The following is a 24,856-nucleotide window of genomic DNA, read 5'->3' as shown; positions in this document are numbered from 1 at the left end:
AAACGATCGACAGAGGATTTCAGACATACACCCAACAGTGTTATACAAGAGGGAGATTCATGGTCATGTCATTGTGCTTAGAAGTGAAAACGAGGGGGATAACAATCACACCACTGAATTGGGTAGGAGGGAGGGCCTGGTCAAGCAACAGCAATTAAGTGCTTTGCGATGAAAGGCAAATACTAGTTTACCAACAAGCTCATGTGCAGAATGAACCAACATGTCAAGACACAACCAAGCCACCACAGCCAGACCTCAGTATCACCAAAGAATAAAAGCAATGCCTTGTGGTGTCACTGCAACCCTACTGAAATCACAAGGAGCCCCTGCGATGAAGCCACCTTCCACTAACATGACTGGAATGCCATTGTGCCAAGTAACTGGTCAACAGGATGTAAACTTTGATAAATCACCTCCTGATGATGTCGGTGAAAGTCTTACCCAAGGTTTAGGGGATGACTAACCCTGGTAAAGCACAATGATCACCTCAATGGTGGCAACAGACATTCAAGGCAAACACTTCATGGGGAAGGACACGCCCAAATGAAGATATGGCCTCAAGTCATCGTGCCTGGTTCAAAGCCACCCACAGACCAGAGGTGATGCATAGAGTAGCCAAGTATCCAAAGACTAAAGCCTTATGGCATTGATTAAACAGAATACTTGGAAGTCGGCCCATCAGTGAAGCGCTGAGGCTGAAGCATTCACCTAATGGTATCAATGCAAGAGAGGCAGAGAACTCCCTAATGGCTTAGGATACCAAATGGATAAGCCAGACTAACAACATCATTGAAAAGGCAACCAAGAACCATTGTCCTATGACCTATTGAAAAGCTAAGGGCCAATGATGACATCAGTCCAGTGACATAGCCCAACAATGAAGCATGTGTGCATGGACACCATGAGCAGATCCAAAGATCCAGTCACTTCATTGTTCCGCTACCACCTCTGGGCCCGACAAGCTCATGGAAGTCAAATGCATCATCACTGGCAAGAACCAGCATGTTCAATCACCTGTCCAATTGCTTTGTGGTGGTTAGCTGATCATGTCAGCCAGGACACCAGTATATACAAGTGGGAACACTGAGCCTGGGTAGACTCTGGGAGCTTGCGTGGGTGTAGACGAAATGAGCAAACTTTTATGACTGGAGCTTGTGTATCTAATGTTGAACGAACCAATGAGAAAACTGCCCCTGGTTCACGTTGCTTCCTTTGACAGGGGCCTCTTCTCTGTTCATTTATTAACATTAGAAAGCAGCAAACCTCCCCAATGGACTCATCTGTACAAACCAAATTGTGGACTGAAGAGTTTGGAAGTAAAACCGGAGACCAGCTGCCTACAAGAACAGAATTATCTAGCATTACATCAGGTTATGACCCGACACATTGTAACTACATTATCCGGGAGCAAGTCTGATATATATTTAAGCACCATCTAGAAGTCAGGCACAGGAAGGAAGCAAGTCTAAGGCTCACATACAAATCATGGGATAATCAAAACGTGAATAGATTTATTGATGCAAGTTTGAAACTTCGTGGGTCAATGTCCAGTGTAGAGATCAGGCACAATCCGCCCCACAGTTCTCTTTGGAAAAAAAAAAAAGGAAAAAACTTGTCCGGTGTTTTTTACGTTTACATGCAGTTTTAAGATTGGCACAAAAAAGGCAAATTGTGATTTACACCTGCTGCGTCATCTGCAACACCAGAAATGCAACTTGCACTTGGCCCAAACCAGTAAAAGTGCTAAATTATTTGGGCCGGCTAGTTCTAAAGGAGGCCTGGAATAAATGGTAGTCCTTCCAGAAACCAGTGTAAGGACATCTTACTTTCACAAAAAGAGTATACAGAGGGTGGTTGAGAGCCCCTGGAAGCTGTAGCAGGCGGGCCCTGAGAAACAGCAGCTGGGCAGTCTCGATATAGAAGCCAAGAATGTTCATTACTTTAGCAGTACCCAGCTTGCGTCACAAAACTGACAATGTAAGGTGTTTTTTATTTAAAACTACATGAAGGCTTACTAGATGGCTACTTGGAGCAAGCTGAAGGAGTCTTAGTTTAGTGACTCTGTCCAGTTTCAAGAGCAGGCTGCCTGCAGGTCATGTCCAGCGGAGGTCTGGTGGTGACATCCTGAGGAGGTAAGATGCTTCCAGCACACACTGCTTGAGACAAGACGATCTCCAAGGGACAGGCCTGCTGAGGGCAGGGCTGGCAAACGAGAGGGCGGGGCATGCACTGGTGGTGTTTAATTACCCTGTGCTGACGTCACTGCGCACTACGAAAGCAATCCTACTCCAACAGAGAAGATTAACTGAAGCATGAGGACCCGGATGAAAAGGCACCCACAGGCCCACTGGCTAAAGCTAAGGTATGCCGCCCAAACACACTTAGAAGTCTTCAGGCCTAAAGAAAAGACAGGAGACAAAAATCACTTCATAAATACAGAGAATACAGACAAATACAAGGAAAACTAGTTAACAAGCATGTGCTGCTCTTCAGTCATTTGTTCGTGCAGTGGTGGCAACTAAACATGGCACAGCAGTCCAGACCCATCAACACACCCCTCCCCCATATGGGTGAAGTCCTCAACTAGGCAAGTGGCAAACTTTCTTCCACTGGTTACACTGCAGTGTCTGTGAGCTGCTAGCGGGATGCCAAGACATGTATTTGTATACGTGAAGTCAAAGACACCCAGCAACGCCTGCGGGGCAGTGGGATATTCGGTCCTTGTGCCCGTCTGGGTTAAGAATTGTACAGGGGTGTGGAATTTAATCAAATATCTACTTGTCCATGGGACAAGTTGCTTCATAACCACTTGCTCTGTAGAAGAAAAAAAATCCACGTCATTTTAGTATCAGCCTGCCAGGGAGAGTTCAAGTGGGATATTCAGACCATGTGCCACTCTGGGTTAATAGTATCAGCCTGATACGGGGAGTGCCAGTGGGATATTGCCTATGTGCCACTCTGGGTTAATAGTATCAGCCTGCCAAGGAGAATGCCAGTGGAGTATCCTGTCCATGTGCAACTCTGGGTTAATAGTTACATGATTGTCAGGGAGAGTGCCAGTGGGATATTGTCCCTGTGCCACCCTGCCTGCCAGTGGAATATTTTAACCATGTCACTTAGTTCATAGTATCACACTGCCAAGGAGAGTGCCTGTAGAATATTTCTACCGGGTGCCACTGTGGGTTATTATCCTGCCAGTGGAACATTCTGTCCAAGTGCCACTCTGGGTTAATAGTATCTGCCTGCCAGAGAGAGTGCCAGTGGAATGATTGCTTGTGTGCCACTCTGGCTTATTGGTATCAGTCTGCCAAGGAGTGCCAGTGGAGTACTGTACCATATGCCACTCTGGGTTAATAGCATCAGTCTGATACAGGGAGGGCCAGTTGAATATTCCTACCATGTGCCACTGGGTTATTAAAATCCTGCCAGTGGAACTTTCTGTCCATGTGCCAATCTAATTTAATAGTATCAGCCTGCCAGGGAGAGTGCAAGTGGAATATTCTGTCCATGTGCCACTCTGGGATTATTACTATCTGCCTGCCAGGGAGTCAGTGTAGTATCCTGTCCATGTGCCTCTGTGCTAATAGTATCAGCCTGCCAGGGAGAGTGCAAGTGGAATATTCTGTCAATGTGCCACTCTGGGATTAATACTCTCAGCCTGCCAGGGAGAGTGCAAGTGGAGTATCCTGTCCATGTGCCTCGCCAGGGAGAGTGCAAGTGGAGTAACATGTGCCACTCTGGGTTAATAGCAACAGTCTGATACAGGGAGTGCCAGTGGAATATTCTGTCCAAGTGCCACACTGGGATTATTACTCTCAGTCTGCCAGGGAGAGTGTCAGTGGAATATTCTGTCCATGTGCCACTCTAGGATTAATACTATCTGCCTGCCAGGGAGTCAGTGGAGTATCCTGTCCATGTGCCACACTGGGATTATTACTCTCAGTCTGCCAGGGAGAGTGTCAGTGGAATATTCTGTCCATGTGCCACTCTGGGATTATTACTATCTGCCTGCCAGGGAGTCAGTGGGGTATCCTGTCCATGTGCCTCTGTGTTAATAGCATTAGACTGTCAGGGAGAGTGCAAGTGGAGTAACATGTGCCACTCTGGGTTAATAGCAACAGTCTGATACAGGGAGTGCCAGTGGAATATTCTGTCCAAGTGCCACACTGGGATTATTACTCTCAGTCTGCCAGGGAGAGTGTCAGTGGAATATCCTGTCCATGTGCCACACTGGGATTAATACTCTCAGTCTGCCAGGGAGAGTGCAAGTGGAATATTCTGTCCATGTGCCACTCTGGGATTAATACTATCTGCCTGCCAGGGAGTCAGTGGAGTACCCTGTCCATGTGCCTCGCCAGGGAGAGTGCAAGTGGAGTAACATGTGCCACTCTGGGTTAATAGCAACAGTCTGATACAGGGAGTGCCAGTGGAATATTCTGTCCAAGTGCCACACTGGGATCAATACTCTCAGTCTGCCAGGGACAGTGTCAGTAGAATATTCTGTGCCTATAGTATTTGCCAGCCAGGGAGAGCGCCAAAAGGCTATTCTGTGCCATATGTGCCACTCTGGGTGGATATCAGCATACAGCACAGGTATGTTCCCGGACTGGAAAGACCTAACTTTATGTGGTCAGTTCATGCAACGCAGGTAGCATGGACACTGACCCGCAGCACCATCCATGGTCCGAGTCACTGGCCCACATCCCCGGCCTGTAGGAAGAGGTGTCAGTTCCCTAACTGCTAGAAGTCCTGGAAGCCAGACCTCCCCTGTCCCCACTGCCAACCCTATCAACCTTTCATAGGGCTAGTGTTGCCTGCCTCGGGACACGTGTGCATGACACTTATGTTTCTGGGCTTCATTTCGGGCTAGTGGGGTGTACTGGGAACACCATGAAAGTTCATTCCACCCTATTGTAAAGCACTCTGATATCCCTCGGTATGTTGCTCGCGCTATAGAAAACGTTATAAATAAATGAGTGCTGTAGGACACCCGCCAAATGCAGTCTTTTGGTTTACTAGCAGTTAAGTAGCCAGAACTTCTAATACTAAATAACCTGAGTTATTGCTGCCTAAGTTTGAACTTTGACCTACCCAAGGTGGTCACTGTCCTCCGAGAAAGGACTGACCCCTCCTAACAGGGGTGTGCTACAAGTGCAGTAATTACAAATACTGATGTGAGCTGCATTTGAATTAATTTTTTCACTGTATCCCAAAATATATTGTGTATTGTATTTAAATAAGACATGATCGTAATTGTGCATATAGTGTTTTAAATCTTTTTATATTTGATGATATTTTAACCATTCTGTAAGATTTTAATTAATCAAACAAACAAAAAGAAACTTGAACTTGATGTAAGCTGCCTCACGAAAACATGTTTTGGTTTCTCATTACACAAAAAAAACTATCTGCAAGCGTAGCTACTACATCTGGGGGCAACTGCGCGAAAGTGTCACAAGACCATTCCACACAAGCAAGGACCCTTAAACACACACATTATCCCTGTAGTCAGCATCATCCATCCGCGCTGACAATATCGATGTCCTTTCACACCGATTTGCTCGGGAAACATCACTTACAACGAAACTATTACCACGCAGTGCCTTTACAACGCGGTCATTACAACGCAAACCATTACAATGCATTGCGCTGGTGGGATAGGGAATAGATTTAATTTACTATCCAATACCTTCCCTAGTGTCCACGGGGACTGGAGTTGGAATAGTAAATTAAATAATTCACTATCCAGCGCCTAAAAGCACTATGCGTTGTAATAGTATGCGATGTAAAAACCGCATTGTAAAGGCAGGCGTTGTAATAGCCTGCGTTGTAACGTCATACATCCGATTTGCTCGCTCACGGCCCAGTACCTAGATCAAGTTCATCGCCTGCATGACTGAAATCACCCGCTGGATCAAGCCAACACACAGACCAGACGGAAATAGTGATGCACGAGAAGAGCAGATCACCAACATCCACCTACCACAAGAACCTCTGGATCGTAAACAGCATACTTGTTATGACCACCCAAGTCAACACCATCACCGCCTCATGCTTCCATATCCTGAAGAGGACTAGGATGTATAAATGGCTCTCAGAAAACGATCTCGCACACCCTGGTCCAAAGCAGCCCAGGCTACAGGACACCCCTATGCCAGAATCAACAAACCTCACCAGAAGACAGCAGACCATTCAGAACTCAGCTGCCAGAATGACTCACAATCCCCCACGCCGCACTGACATCACATCTGAAGGAGCTCCACGGGCTCCTCATACACCAATGAGCACAACTCGCAGTCCTCATCCACATTTTTAATGCACTACATAACACTAATCAAGCACACCTCAATCGCATCCACCTATACGAACCTTCCAGACTCCCCATCTCGATCAGACTCTTACTTCCACACATACATAAAGTCAAGCATTCTTCTACACTGCTCCTAAGGCGTGTAACGGCCTGCCCCAACACTTTGAGACTCATTACTTCTTGAATTCCCACCAGACCCGGCTTGGCTCTCACCAGCCCAGCGCCAGAATACCCTCCTGGCTGATCTTCAGTGGGAATCGTACCTACCGTTCAAGGATAACAAACAGTTGTTACAGGAGCAGCCTGGTGTTTGGGCACCGGGGAGACTGACCGAGGTACCAGCACCAACAGGTACCCTCAGAGTGGGTACCACATGCACAAGTCTGTGAGCTGAAAACCCCCTCTACTGGATGGAGCTCTCACAAGCCAACCTACCGTGTGCAAACAGCGCAAGAGCTTATTCAGTTAGACATGTCTCATTTTCTTTTATTGTATTTTAGAAACTTGTTTGGACATGGACATACTGCTCCTACTACGTTATTTCAGGTTTAAATCTGTGTATTACATCACTGTGCTAGTGTGAAAGCGGAACTTACAGGGCCCGCCCACTCTGAGGTCTATCTAGCTAGTGCAAGTACTCTGGCGTTTGGCGTGGCACTACCCACCCGGGGTGGAGGGTTACAGGACCGCATTTATCTGGGTGTACCCCAGTAACAACACGGAATTGGTTTCAAAATAACCCCGGAAGGGTAAATTTTCAATAGACAAGTTTCACTGTTGACACTGGCATTAAGTCTGTGCAAGAGTGGAGATCATTCTTCATTTCTAGTGAAGAGAGAGAACATACCGTCCTTGTATCCACACAATGAAAGTACACACCAGCACCCAGAACAAGGGCTGCCTGGTCCCACTGTGTCTGTGCAAGAAAGGTACTATTTAATAGTGGGCTGGTTCACAGCCCACCCACTCTACAGGAGGTGGCGGACGGGCAGGGCCTGCCCACCCCACAGTAGGTGGTGGGTGGGCGGGGCCTGTCCACCCTACAGGTGGCAGACAGGGCCCTGCCCACCATACAGGTGGCGGGCGGAGCCCTGCCCCTTACAGGAGGTGGTGGGCGGGGCCCTGCCCCCTTACAGGAGGTGGTGGGCGGGGCCCTGCCCCCCTACAGGAGGTGGTGGGTAGGGGCCTGCCCCCCCTTACAGGAGGTGGTGGGCGGGGCCCTGCCCCCCTACAAGAGGTGGTGGGCGGGGCCCTGCCCCCCTACAAGAGGTGGTGGGCGGGGCCCTGCCCCCTTACAAGAGGTGGTGGGCGGGGCCCTGCCCCCCTACAGGAGGTGGTGGGCGGGGTCCTGCCCCCCTACAGGAGGTGGTGGGTAGGGGCCTGCCCCCCCTTACAGGAGGTGGTGGGTAGGGGCCTGCCCCCCCTTACAGGAGGTGGTGGGCGGGGCCTGCCCCCCCTTACAGGAGGTGGTGGGCGGGGCCCTGCCCCCCCTTACAGGAGGTGGTGGGCGGGGCCCTGCCCCCCCTTACAGGAGGTGGTGGGCGGGGCCCTGCCCCCCCTTACAGGAGGTGGTGGGCGGGGCCCTGCCCCCCTACAAGAGGTGGTGGGCGGGGTCCTGCCCCCCTACAGGAGGTGGTGGGTAGGGGCCTGCCCCCCCTACAGGTGGTGGTGGGCGGGGCCCTGCCCCCCTTACAGGAGGGGGTGGGTGGGTAGGGCCCTGCCCCCCTTCCGGGGGTGGTGCCATGCCCCCCTTCAGGGGGTGGGTGGAGCCCTGCCCCCCTTCAGGAGGTGGTGGGCAGGGCCCTGCCCACTCTACAGGTGGTGGTGGGCAGGACCCTGCCCACTTTACAGGAGGTACTGAAGAGCTGGCTGGGTGACCTGCCCTCTCTAGAAGAGTTAATGAAGAGATGGCTAGGTGGAATGTGATGTTTTTTCGCACGAGTTAACAACGCATGCCACAAAGACTGCATTGTTATTGTCGATTTGTATCAGTGGTTTTAGTCAATTATTATGCTACCCCGTGTACCCACCCTATTTTGCTTGTTATAAGTATTCTATGCTCAAAAGTCTGTTAATCTCGCCCATGTTTCTTGTTTCCTACCTCCTGTATTTGTAAAGCGCTCCGATATCTGCAAAGATCTTGTTCGCTCTATATAAAACTTTCAAAATAAATAAACGCAAGTCGTAACAATGACGTGCGTTAGGAGTGATGAATGATGGAATAGTATAATTTACTACTTTAGCTCCAGTCTGTGCGGACACTAGGAAAGGTGTTGGATTTTAAATCAAACACCTTCTGCACCCCAAAGCAAGCAGATGTTTGGACTTATAACTTGTAACGGTATGCGAAATAACGCAGTTGTTACGCATGCAGGGTAAACTATGTTTACCGGCTGGATGCACTGCCCTCTCTGGAAGGGTTACTGAGGAGGTGGATGCTGCGCTGCCCAAAGCAACTGAGGTTGGCAATACAAAGCCCACTCGAAGCGTTACTCAACAGCATGCAGGTGTACTGCCTACAGTAGTATATACATGGTAGCATGCCTGGGCACTGCCCTCTCTAGAAGAGTTACTGAAGAGCTGGCTGGGTGCACTGCAATCTCTAAAAGAGTTCATGAGGTGGTGGGTGGTGCACTGCCTGAAGCGGATTTACTAAGGAGGTGGGTGGTGCATTGCCTACTCTAGAAGAGAAACTGGGAGCTGGCTGGGTGCACTGCTTACTCTGGAAGGGTTGCTGAGGAGGTGGGTTGCTGAGGAGGTGAGTTACTGAGAGCTGGCTGGGTGCCCTGCCCACTCTAGAAGAGTTACTGAGGAGGTGGTTGGTGCACTGTCTACTCTAGAAAAGTTACTGAAAAGCTGCCTGGATGCACTGCCCTCTCTAGAGGGGTTACGGAGGAGGTGGGCGGTTCACTGCCTACTCTAGAAGAGCTACTGAGGAGCATTACAAACTATAGAAGAGTTACTGAGGAGCTGGCTGGGTACACTACCCTCTCTAGAAGAGTTAATGAGAAGGTGGGTGGTGCACTGCCTACTCTAGAGGATTTACTGAAGAGCTGACGGGGTGCACTGCCCCCTCTGGAAGAGTTAAGGAGGTGGGCGGTGCCCTGTCAGCTCTAGAGGAGGTGGGTGGTGCACTGCCCTCTAGAAGTTGCTGAAGAGCTGGCTGGGCGCACTGCCTACTCTGGAAGGGTTGCTGAGGAGGTGGGCAGTGCACTGCTTACTCTAGAAGTTACTAAGGAGCATACAGATGTACAGCCTACATTAGTATTTAGAGGACCATGCTGAGCATTAACCCACACTAGGTACTGAGGAGCACGCTGGTGCACGGCCTACACCAGTAGGTAGAGGAGCATGCTGATCCAACAGAATTCCAGCATACCTTGGTGGTGCCTGCGGAATGTGATACAATACACTGTGCGAACAGCAAGACAGCAGAATGTAAGGTTAAAAAAGTGGGATGGTGACATGGGTCACGGTGCTCACTGGCTCATTCACATGCACAACACTGACCTTACTGCAGCACAAAAACCAACATGATGTTCTGCGGCTGGCACATTCCACAGACCTCCCAGTAAGATGGAGTATTGGAGAATAGGGTGGGGGTCTTTACAGTACTATTGATACATCATTTCTCAATCTGAATTAAGTTATGTCAGGTTAAGGAGTCTACCTGGGTGTAACCATCAGACTCATTGAAATGTGTTTATTTTGTTGCAGTTTAAAAGAAGAGGAACTTTGAAGATGAGCGATATCCTGGCAGTTACAAACATGAAGTATACCTGAACACATTGTGTACCATTTATTGGAACAGTTCGATACAGACTGGTAACATCTGTCCTGAGTTTAATACTACCATGACCCTGCAATGCTACCACTGGACCTGCAGCTGGACGCTAAATACACTGCCTAGGCCTAAAAGGGCACCTCTAGGCCAAGGCGGAACAGAGTGGGGCGACTAGCATGCAGGCCCAACTTAAAAGGAAATAAGCGCTTAGCAATCAATTCAACGCAAGACATTGCTGCAGCAGCAGGACCTCGGCTGGAGGGCCTGGATGCACGGCTTGACATGGAAAGGCAATGCAAGAAGTCCAGAAAGGTGGTTTGCTTACCGGGCGGCCTTGGCTGTGCCATGGGCGGCGACTACAGGTGCCATCTTATGCCTATTACTTAGTACAGGAGCTAAGCAGGGCTCAGCAGTGGGCACAGTGCACCCACCGCAGGCCCCTCACCCAGGCTTTAGTGGCCAGAGCCCCTGAGCGCAGGTCCAGTAGTAGCATTCACATCTACAACACACAAAGCAAGTTAGTTCAGCGCAGAGGTGAGTGCAGGGGGGGTGGGGGTGCAGGACCTGGTGAGACGGAGGGGCTCAGCTTCAGCCGGTGTGCCGCCTGAGGCTCCGCTGTGCAGGGTTGGCCCCCCTGAGGCAGACAGGGGTGATCGCAGGAAGATGAGCCTGGCACAGTGATGAAGACAGCAGCACACCTGCAGAGGTCACAGGGAACTCGACACCAGCGGCCCCTGGCAAGGACAGTCCCAGGTAAGCTTGGTGACTTCCCACACAACCACAGGCACAATCCGAGCAACGCCATCAGGAGCCTGCCAGGGCTGGTCTCGTCCCCTCAGATACACACAGTTCCACTCACTCACCAGGAGGTCTGAGAGCAACATGGAGAAGACACACCAAGGACCACTCACTCAACAAGAAGTGGTCAGGGAGAAACATGGGAGAAGACACACTAAGGGCCACACACGTAAGAGAAGAAACGGGCCAGAGAACAACCTGGGAGAAGAGACACACAGGAAACACTCACTGAACAGAAGAAACTGGGTCAGAGAACAACATGGGAGAAGACACACAAAGGACCACTCACTCAACAAGAGGTGGTCAGGGAGCAACATGGGAATAGACAAATTAAGAGCCACTCACTCAACAGAAGAAATTGTCCAGAGAACATGGGAGAAGAGACACTAAGGAACACTCACCTAACAGTAGAAAGGAACCAGAGAACAACATGGGAGAAAAGACACAGAAACACTCTCCTAACAGAAGAAAGGGACCAGAGAACATGGGAGAAGATAGGCACACAGGAACACTCACTAAACAGAAGAAAGGGGGCAGAGAACAAACATGGGAGAAGAGACACTCACAGGAACACTCGCTTAACAGAAGAGGGGGGGGGCAGAGAACATGGGAGAAGAGAGACAGGAACACTCCCCTAACGGTAGGGGCCAGATAACATGGGATAAGACACACTGGGAGAGGTGTGGCGCCACGGCTAGGGCGACTGACTCCGGAATCTGGGGATCACGGTTCGATCCCTAGCACCGGTGGCAGATTAGCCCCAGCACCATGTGACTGGGCAATAGCTTACTTAATCTTCCTTACGGCCCCCAGCGCCTAGAGACCCTCACGGGTGATTGTGCGCTTTACAAATGTGGATTAATATTATTATTATTACTGGGCCACTCACTTAAGAGAAGAAAGGGGTCACATAACAATATTGGAGAAGACAGGCACACACACACACAGGGCCTCACTATACAAACGGGGATCAGAGAACATGGGAGAAAACACAAAGCCACTCACTCAACATAAGGGAGGGGGGGGGTCCGAGAACAAAGTACTAGAAAGACACAAAGCCACTCACTCAACAGAAGGGGCCAGAGAACAAGTACTCGAAAGACACAAAGCCACTCACTCAACAGAAGGGGCCAGAGAACAAGTACTAGAAAGACACAAAGCCACTCGCTCAACAGAAGGGGTCAGAGAACAAGTACTCAAAGCCACTCACTCAACAGAAGGGGCCAGAGAACAAGTACTCGAAAGACACAAAGCCACTCACTCAACAGAAGGGGACAGAGAACAAGTACTCAAAGCCACTCACTCAACAGAAGGGGCCAGAGAACAAGTACTCGAAAGACACAAAGCCACTCACTCAACAGAAGGGGCCAGAGAACAAGTACTAGAAAGACACAAAGCCACTCGCTCAACAGAAGGGGTCAGAGAACAAGTACTCAAAGCCACTCACTCAACAGAAGGGGCCAGAGAACAAGTACTCGAAAGACACAAAGCCACTCACTCAACAGAAGGGGCCAGAGAACAAGTACTCGAAAGACACAAAGCCACTCACTCAACAGAAGGGGCCAGAGAACAAGTACTCGAAAGACACAAAGCCACTCACTCAACAGAAGGGGCCAGAGAACAAGTACTCGAAAGACACAAAGCCACTCACTCAACAGAAGGGGACAGAGAACAAGTACTCAAAGCCACTCACTCAACAGAAGGGGCCAGAGAACAAGTACTCGAAAGACACAAAGCCACTCACTCAACAGAAGGGGACAGAGAACAAGTACTCAAAGCCACTCACTCAACAGAAGGGGCCAGAGAACAAGTACTCGAAAGACACAAAGCCACTCACTCAACAAAAGGGGAAGGCACGCGGCAGTGGACGGGAGACAGGAGGCATTGATACTGAAAACAAGGTTGATGAGAACAGACTGGCAGGGCAGACAGGCAATAAAAGCAGTTGTGTCCTCACAATGCAGACGTGGATTACTACACCCCTGCGAGGCAGGAGACGAGTGGGGCCAGGACTGGTGAGGACAGGCAGTGAACGAGAACAGAAAGATCAGACACAGGCAGGAAGAACAACGCCTTCGGGAAAGGTCCGCGCTATATAAAATAAAGTAAATAACTGCTCGTTAAGAGAAGGGCAATGAATCCAGTCTAGAGGCGCCTCGGGCAGCAAGAAGGGGTACAGGGGCTCGAAAGGGGGTGCCTAGACGAGGGGATCAGAGGCGGGTGCACAAACACCACGCTCGATGGCCTAGACAAATACCCCAGACTGCAGGAGGGCACAGACAGGAGCTCCGACTGGGGGAAGCAGACGAGGACAAATACTTCCGACATTAGAAAAAGAAGGGGACAAGAAGTGGGAGGGGTCAAGGGCAAGTACAAGAGTGGGGGTACAATGCTGAGGGCTGGAGGACGAGAACAAGGGGTGGGAGCACTCGAGAGTTAAAGGTAGGAGAGAAGTAAAGACACTGCACCCCACCCCCCCCCCGACCGAGATGGGTAGTAGCTCAGGTACAAGGAATAGATTAGCAATGGAGGGGGTACTAGGTGAGGGCTCAGGGCAGGAGATGCCAGAGTGGACACGAATACCGACTGCGGCAGCAGAGCTGGGGGGGCATTCAGCCCGACTAAGGTGGGGGCACCTAGCGCTCCGAGGTGACACGGGGCCCAGGAGACGCCACCAGGGGCGGGGCCTCCCGACGCGGGCGGCCATCTTAGGGCCACGGCCGCCATTTTACAGGGCGCCTGGAGATTGATCTTTCACGGCAAGAAATATCCATATATATATATACACTGAGCTCAGACACAAGTGAAACAAGGCCGCGCCGCCCCTCTCGCGCACCCCCGCACAGCGCTTCTCACACACACACACACACGGCCCCGCTCTCACCCCCGGGCCCTCCTTCCTTCCCTCCCGCCGCAATCTTTATGCGCAGATTGCTCATGGCGGCTGCCGCCGCGGGTCCCGCGCGCCACAAGATGGCGGCCGAGCGGCTTCCGGAGCCTCGCGCTGCGGCCGCCGCCATCTTGTGCCGCGCGAGCTCATTCCCCCCCCTCAGCAGGCGCCACCTCCTCCCTGGGCAGGCACCGGCACAAGAATCCACCGACTTCTCTCCGCTTAAAAAAAGGATCCAAAAATGTTTGTTTAGGAAGACAAAAAAAAAAAAAAACAGGTCGTGGGCGCTGCCCGATCCACTGTCGACACTTACTATCCAGATTCTGTCCTTCGGCGCCGTGGGGGGGTTTGTGCTTAAACACAAAGTGGGGTCACACACAAGAGGCCATGGCGCCTCGCGGCAGGGCCGTGTCTATGGGGCTAGCGTTTCAGTCACAACAACAAAGGGGTGACGTGCGGCCGCAGTGTCCTGTGGGCGGCGGGGCTTGTCGGGACCTGTCACTCGCTTACGGCGTCTTCCCCCAAAAGTACAATTCAACCTGCGAGAAATGAGACAAAAAGAGCGCGTCAGAGTGAGCGGAGGAGCCGCGTCCCCCGTGCGGCCGCCCGCCCCGCGTCCTCCTGCCTCCCACGCGCCGTGAAGCGTCCGTACTTACCTCAAACCGACCCCCAGAATGAGCGGGAGCGCGCGCGGGCCAGTTTTTATCTGACGGCTGACGTCACAAGAGGCGGCGGCGCGGGGCCGCGCGCACCGCGGGCTGGCAGCGCGGTGATTGGCTCAGCGGGAGCAGCGGACCGGACGTGCTTGGGCCCGTCACGCTACTCATCAGAAATTACGTTTTGAAAACGAAAAACCGCAGGGGCAGTGCACGTCTTTCAAGCATATTAACCAACCCCGAGGAGGCGAAAAAGGTTTTAAAAGAGCCCTGCCAATGTGACGCAGCTTTTCTCACAGGCGCGCATGCGCATTTCATAGTGTCCTCCATCTTCGCATAGCGCGAGCCCGGGGCGCGCGCGCGCATGCGCAGACGGTTTCACTCCTCCCGCAAAAGTACCGAAAAGACCTGCTGGGGCGAAAGAATAGAGGCGGGGTCCGGCTTCGCGTGGACGCGCGCGACGGGTCTGAGACGACGTCACATCGGCGGCGCGCGAACAGCACTGGACTGTGCGCGACCCCGCGCCCTGGCTTTTTTTCACGCCTCCTGTGCGCGTGCCCTCGGTACGGGAGGGGGGCTCAGACCCCTCCCCCTCCATTCCTTCCCGCGCTGCTCAGAGGGGCGGCCCATGCTGCTGTGAGGAGACAAGATGCGTGGGAGCCGAGCCCTCAATACAAGGCGGGGGTGAGGGTCTGGGAGCTGTGCCCTCGGTACAGAGAGGGGCTCAGACCCCTCCCCCTCCATGAGGAGACTGGGCGCGTGGGAGCCGAGCCCTCAGTACAGGGAGTGGTAGGGGCACAGACCTCCATTCCTTGGCCTGTATTGTGAGGAGACCGGGTGCGTGGGAGCTGTGCCCTCAGTACAGGGAGGGGGAGGGACTCAGACCCTCAACCCCACCCCCTCCAATGCTTGGCCTGTGCTTTGAGGAGACCGGCCCGTGGGAGCTGTGCATTCCCTCGTCCTTCATCCCTTTTCACTCGTTTCCCCCTTGACGATCCTAAAATGTTTCCTCCCTTTTCTGATTTGCCTTTTCTCCATACCTGTGTATCCCTCCCACCCTCCCTTGGTGCTGTGACTGCATCCCCCCTCCGACCCCACCTAATGGAACTCTGCTTTGATGTATATAGAGATAACTCTAATCCCTAGTATATGCAGTAGACCTTTGTACTCTCTACCGTTCCTACGTGACTCCTAGAGTATATCCATTCGTATCCCTTCCCTATGTATATAGAGATAACTCTAATCACTAGTTTATGCAGTAGACCCTTGTACTCTCTACCATTCCTATGTGACTCTTAGAGTATATCCATTCGTATCTCTTCCTTGAGTGACTTTACTATTTGTGCATTTGCAATTTATCTTTCTGTTTGTATCTCCTTCTTGTGTGACTTTACATCTTGTACATTTGCATTTTTTTTCTGTTTTGTATCTTTTATGTAACGCATGTAATCCTTAGTCCTTATGTTTTGCAACTGGTTCTTATGTAAAGCGCTCTGACACCTTGGGGTAAAGTTTGCGCTATATAAAATCTCATTAAATAAATAAATACAAAAAATGCCTGTGCTGTGAGGAAACAGTGCGTGGGAGATGTGCCTTCAGTATAGGCGGGGGCAGGCAGAGGGGCTCAGACCCCTCCCCCTCCATTTCTTCCCACGCTGCTCTGAGCCGGAGGGCGGCCCACGCAAGAACTAGTGTCCCTGGTGGGCCCCATCCTGCTGGCACGGATTGGGCCTACGTTCATTGTTTCTTCCGGTGTACATTTTATTTTCGTGTTTCTCGGCTCGTATAAACGTGGTATATTTACACACTGGTCCAGGCATGCCACCAATTATTGCTTCAGAGAGGGGTCTCCAGACCGGCTATAGAGAATTGTTTAATTTATTTTATTTCATGCGATTATATATAGCGCAAAGTTTACCCCAAGGTGTCAGAGCGCTTTACATAAGAACCAGTTGCAAAACATAAGGACTTTGGATTACATCTGCTACATAAAAGATGCAAACAGAAAAAATTGCAAATGTACAAGATGTAAAGTCACACAAGGAAGAGATACAAACAGAAAGAAAAATTGCAAATGTACAAGTGGTAAAGTCACTCAAGAAAGAGATACAAATGGATATACTCTAAGAGTCACATAGGAATGGTATAGTGTACAAAGGTCTACTGCATATACTAGTGATTAGAGTTATCTCTAAATACAAATATATACACATAGTAGATTTTCTCAGGTCTATTGCAATTATATTTTAATTAATTACCAATTAATAATAATTTAACAATTAATTGTAAATAAATACCAATAAATAAAATAACATTTAATTAAATATAATTAAATTACTTCCCACCCTATTCCACTATAAACCCACAACAAAAAAATTACTAAAAATAAAATATGTATCAATTAATCAATTAAAATTAATTAGCAATTCTATTTTAATTAATTACCAATTAATAATTTAACAATTCTAAATAAATACCAATAAATAAAATAACATTTAATTAATTATAATTAAATTATTTCCCGCCCTATTCCCCTATAAACCCACAACCCGCTACAGAATTATATTACACATTAAATATTAAATATTAATATTAATTTACCTTAAATTCAATATTTTTGTCTATATTCTGTCTAGTCGATATTATGTCCAGTCTATATTTTTGATTCAATATTATTGCTATTCTAGTCGATATTAATTTTTTCTAGTCAATATTTTTGTAGTCGATATTATGTCTATTCTATATTTTTTACTCAATATTATGTCTAGTCGAAATTAAAAACTCATATTTTGACTAGTTACCAGTGGTGTGGCTCACTGGTTAGAGGCGGCAGACCCGAGAGCAGAGGACGGCCCGGGACCAGGGTTCAATTCCCGACGCGGCAGGGTCGTGGACCAGGGTCAGCGGACTCGATAATTCTCATCTCGGTGCCTACTCTAACCAGGGATCACACTCGGCAACTCTGGGCATTAGCTTGCCTCATCTCCACAACGGCCCCCCACATACGCCGGGGATGCCTGGTTTCACCTTGGAGATACCCAGTAGGGACCATCTCACAGGGAAAGCCAGGACGGGTTCCCCAGCGGTCTACTGCGCAGAGATACTCCTTCGGGAGTCGATTCTAGCGCATTACAAACCGACAATTAATTTATTAATTAAAAAATGCTTCAGCTGCAGTGGCAGGCAGGAAGTCTCTCTCCTCTACTAAAACCGAAAGCAAACAAACAGACAGTCCTGTTCCTTTGCGTTTTATTTCATAGCAGAGGGCTTGCCTCCTACTGCAGCTGAAGTATTTCAGCTCTACGAATTAATGACAAAGCGAGAAATTACACTACACTTTTATTACACGTCACGTTTTTAATACATCAGCTACCGACGACGGAGAGCAAGCGGAGTTCACGGACCATCCGTGCATTTAGTGGACAAGTCAAGTCAAGTCAGAGAATTTGTATAGCGCACTACATACCCAGAGGGTTTCAAGGCGCTTAGGAAGGGGGGAGGATTACTTGTCAAATATCCAAGTTTTAAGTTGCTTTCTGAATGCTAGGTGGTTCTGGGTAAGGCGAAGGTAAGCTGGGAGTGAGTTCCATGTTCTAGCAGCCAGGTATGAAAAGGATCTGCCTCCCATGGTGGTCTTGTTGATGCGAGGTACAGTGGCGAGGGCTTGGCTGGAAGAACGTAGTTGGCGGGAGGGGGTGTAGAAGGACAGTCGTGAGTTGAGGCATTCTGGACCGATGTCGTAGAGTGATTTGTGTGCGTGGGTAAGCAGTCTGAAAGTGATCCTCTTATTGACGGGTAGCCAGTGGAGGTCTTTAAGGTGACCAGAGATGTGTTCGTTGCGTGGGATGTCTAATATGAGTCTGGCTGAGGCGTTTTGGATTCGTTGGAGTTTCTTCTGGAGTTTTGCGGTAGTACCTGCGTAGAGGGTGTTTCCATAGTCCAGTCGGCTCGTGACCAGAGCGTGGGTGACTGTTTTCCTTGTGTCGGAGGGGATCCAGCGAAATGTTTTTTTGAGCATGCGAAGAATGTTGAAGCAGGAAGAGGATACGGCGCTGACTTGTCTGTTCATTGAAAGTGAAGAGTCCAGGATGACGCCTAGGTTCCGTGCGTGGTCTGTCGGGATGGGTGCTTTTCCGAGGGCTTCCGGCCACCAGGAGTCGTCCCATGCAGATGGGGATGTACCTAAGATGAGGACTTCTGTTTTGTCTGAGTTCAGTTTCAGACGGCTTTGTTTCATCCATTCGGCAACTTCTTTCATTCCTTCATGTAGGTTAGTTTTGGCGGTGCTGGGGTCATTGGTGAGAGAAAGGATCAGTTGAGTGTCATCCGCGTAAGAGATGATGTTGAGGTTGTGTTGGCGTGCGATGGCCGCGAGGGGGCTCATGTATACGTTGAAGAGGGTGGGGCTGAGTGAGGATCCTTGTGGTACGCCGCAGATGACTTCAGAGGCCTCTGACGTGAATGGTGGAAGACGGACTCTCTGGGTTCTTCCGGTGAGGAACGAGGTGATCCATTCAAGTGCTTTTCCTTTGATTCCGATGTTATTGAGGCGTTGTAAAAGTGTTTTGTGGCAGACTACATTTGTTGGCAGATAGTACGAGTCACTGGGATCTGCAGTTTTGGCTCTTATGTTAGCCGGATATTTTGCACAACAGTATTTACCGCTGCCTACACCAAGAGTGATTGGAATTGATCTTGGGACAACATATTGTTCTGTTGGGGTGTTCCAGCATGGCACAGGTGAAGAGGAGGTCATACCCGGTGAAAGCGGCCATCACAGTATTCCAAGCTGAGTGTCATTCACAGAAGGAGACGTATATGCAGGATATGATGCCTTGGATCTCGCAGATGCTAATCCCCAGAACACCGTATATGATGCAAAACGATTCATAGGCAAAGCCTTCACTCAGGATGAATTGAATCATGAAAGTAGCAATTCTCCGTTCAAGGTTTTACATAAGAATGGAGCTGTTGAATTTTCTGTAACCACCAATGAAACCTTCACTGTAACTCCTGAGTATATTGGATCTCAACTCTTGCTAAAGTTAAAGACGATGGCTGAGAGATATCTCGACATTCCAGTACCAGCAGAGTATGATTACAGTGCTTAATTTGTCAAATAAAAAAGTGCTGGTGCTAAAGATTTCTCAGAAGAACGGGATCATTGCTGTCAAAGGTCGAGGCGGTGAATACTTAGGCTGCGTTGTCTTGATTTCACCTCATGCCTCTCGCATTCACCACCAGAACTCCCTTCCCCTTTACCTCACACTTTCACATTCGTTTTCCTCCTTTTTCTCCCTTTGTCACTATTTTTCAGTTTTTCTTTTCCTCATTCTTTTCTCTTTTTGTATTTTCTCTTTTACTTGGGATCAAATTATGTTAAGAAAAAATAAGTGCAAGTACCTAAAATAAGTGTTGGTGGGTCCTACCCGCAAACACTTGCTTGAAATAAAGATTGCAATACTTTAAATGGGGCAGAACTGGTAATTAGCTATAAAACCTTATATATTCAATTGCGAAGTGCCTGCCCTGTTCAAAAGCAAGCAATACTTTTAATGAACCGATTTTCAATATATCAGGCACTGTTCAGCAGAAGTACATTACTCTACGTGGGAACAGATACTCCAAAACATAACTATTTATAGTGGCACAGCACTGACAGCATCCATATAAGCAACGAAGAGTATGCCACTCCCCAGAAAAACAGCAACTCTTATTTTTTGTACTTTGGGGGGGGCGTACATAACCACCTGGTGTATGTTTCTATCTTCATCTGTTTTTAACCCACATCAGTGCTTATGCATGTATAAATTAGTAGCTGTTGTTGAAAGCTTTTATTCGATATACAAGATATCTTGAAAGCCAATTACATACAATAAAAAGACATTTCAAGACATGCAGCAAGTCAATACATTCATCATAAAAAAGTTAAGAAGCGGGTAAGCTCCCGAATAAATTAATTAAGAGTACAATTAAACAGAAATTGCCAGCCTCTTGCAGCGAATCAACCAGAATTGTTTTAAAATGTTGGAGACACCACAAACAATAACGGGGGAGGTATCTGACATTAAAATGCGAAGGGCAACCAGGTGACTGCGTGTTCCCATGTTGGAAAAAAGGGGCTTGAGCCAGTACTTCCTTGGATTTAGATAGTCCGGGCACTCAAACATAATGTGAGCCACCGTTTCAGGTCTAGTGGGGCAATGGGCACAAAACGGAGACAAAGAAGCACCAGATTTCCATTTCGATATTAAAGCTCCGATTGGGAGAGTGCCCACTCTAAATTTAAAATACAGTGCCCTGTCGGCTGGGAGGGTGATAAAATCAAAGTAGGACTCGTATCTTGTCATGTCCTTTAGGAGCAAAAAAGATCTCGTGGAATTACAATGGGAAGAGTTCATGATTAGCTGACCCGCAGCCCAATCCCAATATAGTTTCTTCAAGACTTCTTTTGGGGGTGACGTTTTTGCGCTCCAATGTTCACCAAGGCTAAGGTCATATAACAGTTTCTTTGTATCCCTCAGCCATTTGATTTTGGCCCAACCGCCCATATTCATTATCTCAGTTAAACCATTTGCATAGGATTTCAGTTCCTCCACCCTCCAGATCCGGGACCACAATAGGAGCGGACGTAAACGTGCTTGGTTTTTAATGCTCTTGCAGCCCGTATCTAATAGTACGGGAATTGTTGGTGTACTTGAGGGGAGACAAAGGAGGTCCTTCAGGAACCTATTCTCAGCTTTTTCCAATGAGTCCAGGTTTTCATGTCCCCATATCTCCGCCCCATATAGGGCAGACGAAACACCTTTAGCCTTGTATATTTCGAGGACTGGCGCTATTCTATGTCTGGGTGACTCCCGAAATTCTCTCAACAGGGCGCCACCCACTCTCTTGTGACTTAGAAGCATTTTGTCTATGTGCATGGACCAGCTCATGCTATCTGTTAAACGAAAACCCAGATAATCAAATTGGGGTACTCTCTCCAGCGGTATAGAGTTGAGAACAGGAGGGCTTCCGAGCTTCCTCGGGGGATGTAGAATTAGGTACTTCGTTTTGTCTACATTAATGACAAGACCTCGAGCGGCACAGAAGTCCTGGAAGCGGTTGAGTAGTTTCTGCAATCCTTGGGGGGTTTTTGAAATTAGTGGAGTGTCGTCCGCAAAAAGCAGAGTCGGCACTCGTACACCCCCCAAACATGGGGCGTCAGCCGGTTCCTTCTGAAGATAGTCAACCACCCCATTAACATACAACGAGAACAGGGTGGGGGCCAACACGCACCCTTGTCTCACACCCCTTAACACTGGGATCTTCTCCGTGGTCTCACCGTTGCTCCCCCACCGTACCTGAGCGAAGTTTCCTTCATGCAGCTTGATAAACAGAGATAACAAATAGGGAGGCATCCCCAGGCTGTGTAAAACCTCCCACAACCGCCCCTGTGGAACTAGGTCAAAGGCAGTCTTCAAGTCGATAAAGGCTAGTTAAAGACTGCCCTTGCCCAGTTCCACCACCTTCCAGTTAATAAGGGCCAGCCTAAAAGCCTGCTCCACGGTTCCTGTTCCTGTACGGAACCCAGCTTGATAGTCGGACAGTATTCTATTTTCGTCGCACCAATGCAGAATACGCCCCAGGAGCACCTTTCCCGCCACTTTCTGCGAAGAGTCAATGAGACTAATGGGCCTGTAGTTCCCAGGGCTATTCCTGCAACCTTTTTTAAAGATGGGACACTCACCTGATCGTTTGTTGGCGGAAATCCCTGGCTCTTCCAGCGAGACACAGCAGCGCACCAGTCCACCAGGCCCACTTCTCGCCCGTGGGTGACGGGGCATTGACCATCACAGAGGAGCACTGCTTGGCAGAGGCGGCAAGGCGGTAACAGGCCTGAGGCTTCAGCGGGGCTGCGAGCGTGCGGGGACTTCAATACCCAGAAGTCCCTGCAAGACCGACGGCTAGCTTCCGGTCCGCTCTCCCTGCTGGCCCGCCCCCGCCCCTCGAAGGCTCTTTAAAAGTGTTCCTCACTTTTAGCGTGTGGGACACTCACCTGATCGTTTGTTGGCGGAAATCCCTGGCTCTTCCAGCGAGACACAGCAGCGCACCAGCCCACCAGGCCCACTTCTCGCCCGTGGGTGACGGGGCATTGACCATCACAGAGGAGCACTGCTTGGCAGAGGCGGCAAGGCGGTAACGGGCTTGAGGCTTCAGCGGGGCTGCGAGCGTGCGGGGACTTCAATACCCAGAAGTCCCTGCAAGACCGACGGCTAGCTTCCGGTCCGCTCTCCCTGCTGGCCCGCCCCCCCGCCCCTCGAAGGCTCTTTAAAAGTGTTCCTCACTTTTAGCGTGTGGGACACTCACCTGATCGTTTGTTGGCGGAAATCCCTGGCTCTTCCAGCGAGACACAGCAGCGCACCAGCCCACCAGGCCCACTTCTCGCCCGTGGGTGACGGGGCATTGACCATCACAGAGGAGCACTGCTTGGCAGAGGCGGCAAGGCGGTAACGGGCGTGAGGCTTCAGCGGGGCTGCGAGCGTGCGGGGACTTCCATACCCAGAAGTCCCTGCAAGACCGACGGCTAGCTTCCGGTCCGCTCTCCCTGCTGGCCGGCCCCCCGCCCCTCGAAGGCTCTTTAAAAGTGTTCCTCACTTTTAGCGTGTGGGACACTCACCTGATCGTTTGTTGGCGGAAATCCCTGGCTCTTCCAGCGAGACACAGCAGCGCACCAGCCCACCAGGCCCACTTCTCGCCCGTGGGTGACGGGGCATTGACCATCACAGAGGAGCACTGCTTGGCAGAGGCGGCAAGGCGGTAACGGGCGTGAGGCTTCAGCGGGGCTGCGAGCGTGCGGGGACTTCAATACCCAGAAGTCCCTGCAAGACCGACGGCTAGCTTCCGGTCCGCTCTCCCTGCTGGCCCGCCCCCGCCCATTACGCCCCCTTTATCATAACATCTTACTCCCGCAGCGCGGGACGCAGCCCGGGCGAAGACTGGGCAAAGACAGGGCCGTTTGAGGCCGTTCGAGGACGACAGAGGACGGCCCTGGCCCAGAACCCCTGCATTATCTCCTCCTAATTATACGCAAGGTAGGCGGCCCTGTGATTCTCCAGTATAGAGTGGCCGTCCACAAGACTTAATATCTACCCTTTGTGAGGGCTATTTTGTTGTATTCTGCTTCATAGTGCAGATGTCCACCATGCGCAATAGAACCAGAAGTAGCACCAAAAAAGCTATGGCTGTGGCACAAGTGACTGGACCTATAGACCATTTTATTTCGCAGGTAAATGAAACCATCGATAAGAGCATCATCCTGTTGGAAAAAAGAGTTTCCTTGGACCTTATGAACGCTAAACGCTCGTCCTTGGGCTCTCTTGCAACTGCAAACTCTCCCTCCCAGCAAGCCTCAAACAATTGTTCCCTACCCCTACCCCTAACTGCTGCTGGCATGTTCACAGTTCCGAACGCTGTCGACTTATCAGTGACTCAATCTGACTCCGATCCGTCCTATGTTGACCTTGAAGCCACTCCAGATCTAGAAGCCTGTCAACCATCTGATAAGCCAGAACTGAGTACAGATAGGCAACCTGACACAGGAGCGGTTCCTGCATTGACTGATTCTGGGAGAAGGGCTACTATTACTACAAAGGTTGCGCCTAAGACTAAGGAAAAACCCAAAACCAAAGCTAGGAATCACAACCTGATTTCGCCCACCCCGAACTCTGTATCAGGCATACCCTGCTGGGTCGAAAATATGGTAATAGACCTAAAATCGGATCTTGAAGCCACAATAGCGGCGCAAATCAAGCCCTTAATCTCTAAGCTTGATAGATTAACGTCGCTAATAAACTCAAAATGTGCTAACAAGACAAGTGGGATTGGGTCTACGCAGCCGCAAGGGGCAAAAGAAGTACATTCTAAAAATATACCTTGCACCAAGTACGTAAAAGACCCATCTATCAAGGTTAATACTCTATCAGCTAGTAAGGCACCAGTTATACAACATTTGACCCAAACAGGGAACAATCCTGTTGCACCCCTACCTACCCCTAATGTGGTAGGCTCTGCTTCAGCTACGCAAACATCTACTGGTCCAACTAAAACAGATAACCCACAAGCCAAAGGCCCAAATGGGAATGCAACTAACTCAACAGCATCTTCTTCTCTAAACAAGCCTCAAGAATCTAAGACAAAGCAGGCACGCTTTAAGACAATTAGCCTGCCGCCGGAAGTCTCTCCCTTTGTGGTTGTCCTGACGGCTGTTCCGCCACTGAAGGAGGGAGTAAAAGAAACTTTTGTAGAGCTAAGAAATAAATGCGCCCAGTGGCTTCAGTTACACAAGCCCCTACCCAGCCATATGAGTGGCGAAATTCTCTCTGTACTTAGAGGTGATTGGGTGGGTAGGAACACGAAGACCATAGCAGGCGATGTAA

The 24,856-nt window shown here is 49.7% G+C and overlaps 1 protein-coding gene across 3 annotated transcripts in view; it reads right to left on the bottom strand.

Annotated features, from left to right (window-relative positions):
- PPP1R10 (protein phosphatase 1 regulatory subunit 10) overlaps positions 1-24,856 on the bottom strand; it is a 230,592-nt gene that overhangs the window by 35,199 nt on the left and 170,537 nt on the right. The window contains exons 1-2 of one of the 3 annotated variants that reach the window (XM_086920715.1): positions 14,439-14,554; positions 14,096-14,321 (exon numbers count right to left, since the gene is read on the bottom strand). The exons of 1 other annotated variant lie outside the window; for it this stretch is intronic. The gene's annotated coding sequence lies outside the window, so the exon portion shown is untranslated. Of the gene's footprint in view, positions 1-10,658; positions 10,743-14,095; positions 14,322-14,438; positions 14,555-24,856 lie in introns of those variants that run through there. One more of the 3 variants, XM_086920717.1, reaches the window with a different exon arrangement.

Source organism: Lissotriton vulgaris, chromosome 5 (genome assembly GCF_964263255.1).
Source record: "Lissotriton vulgaris chromosome 5, aLisVul1.2, whole genome shotgun sequence".
Lineage (NCBI taxonomy): Eukaryota > Metazoa > Chordata > Amphibia > Caudata > Salamandridae > Lissotriton > Lissotriton vulgaris.
Note: the sequence above shows the minus strand (reverse complement) of the source record. Positions and strands in the feature narration are given on the sequence as shown.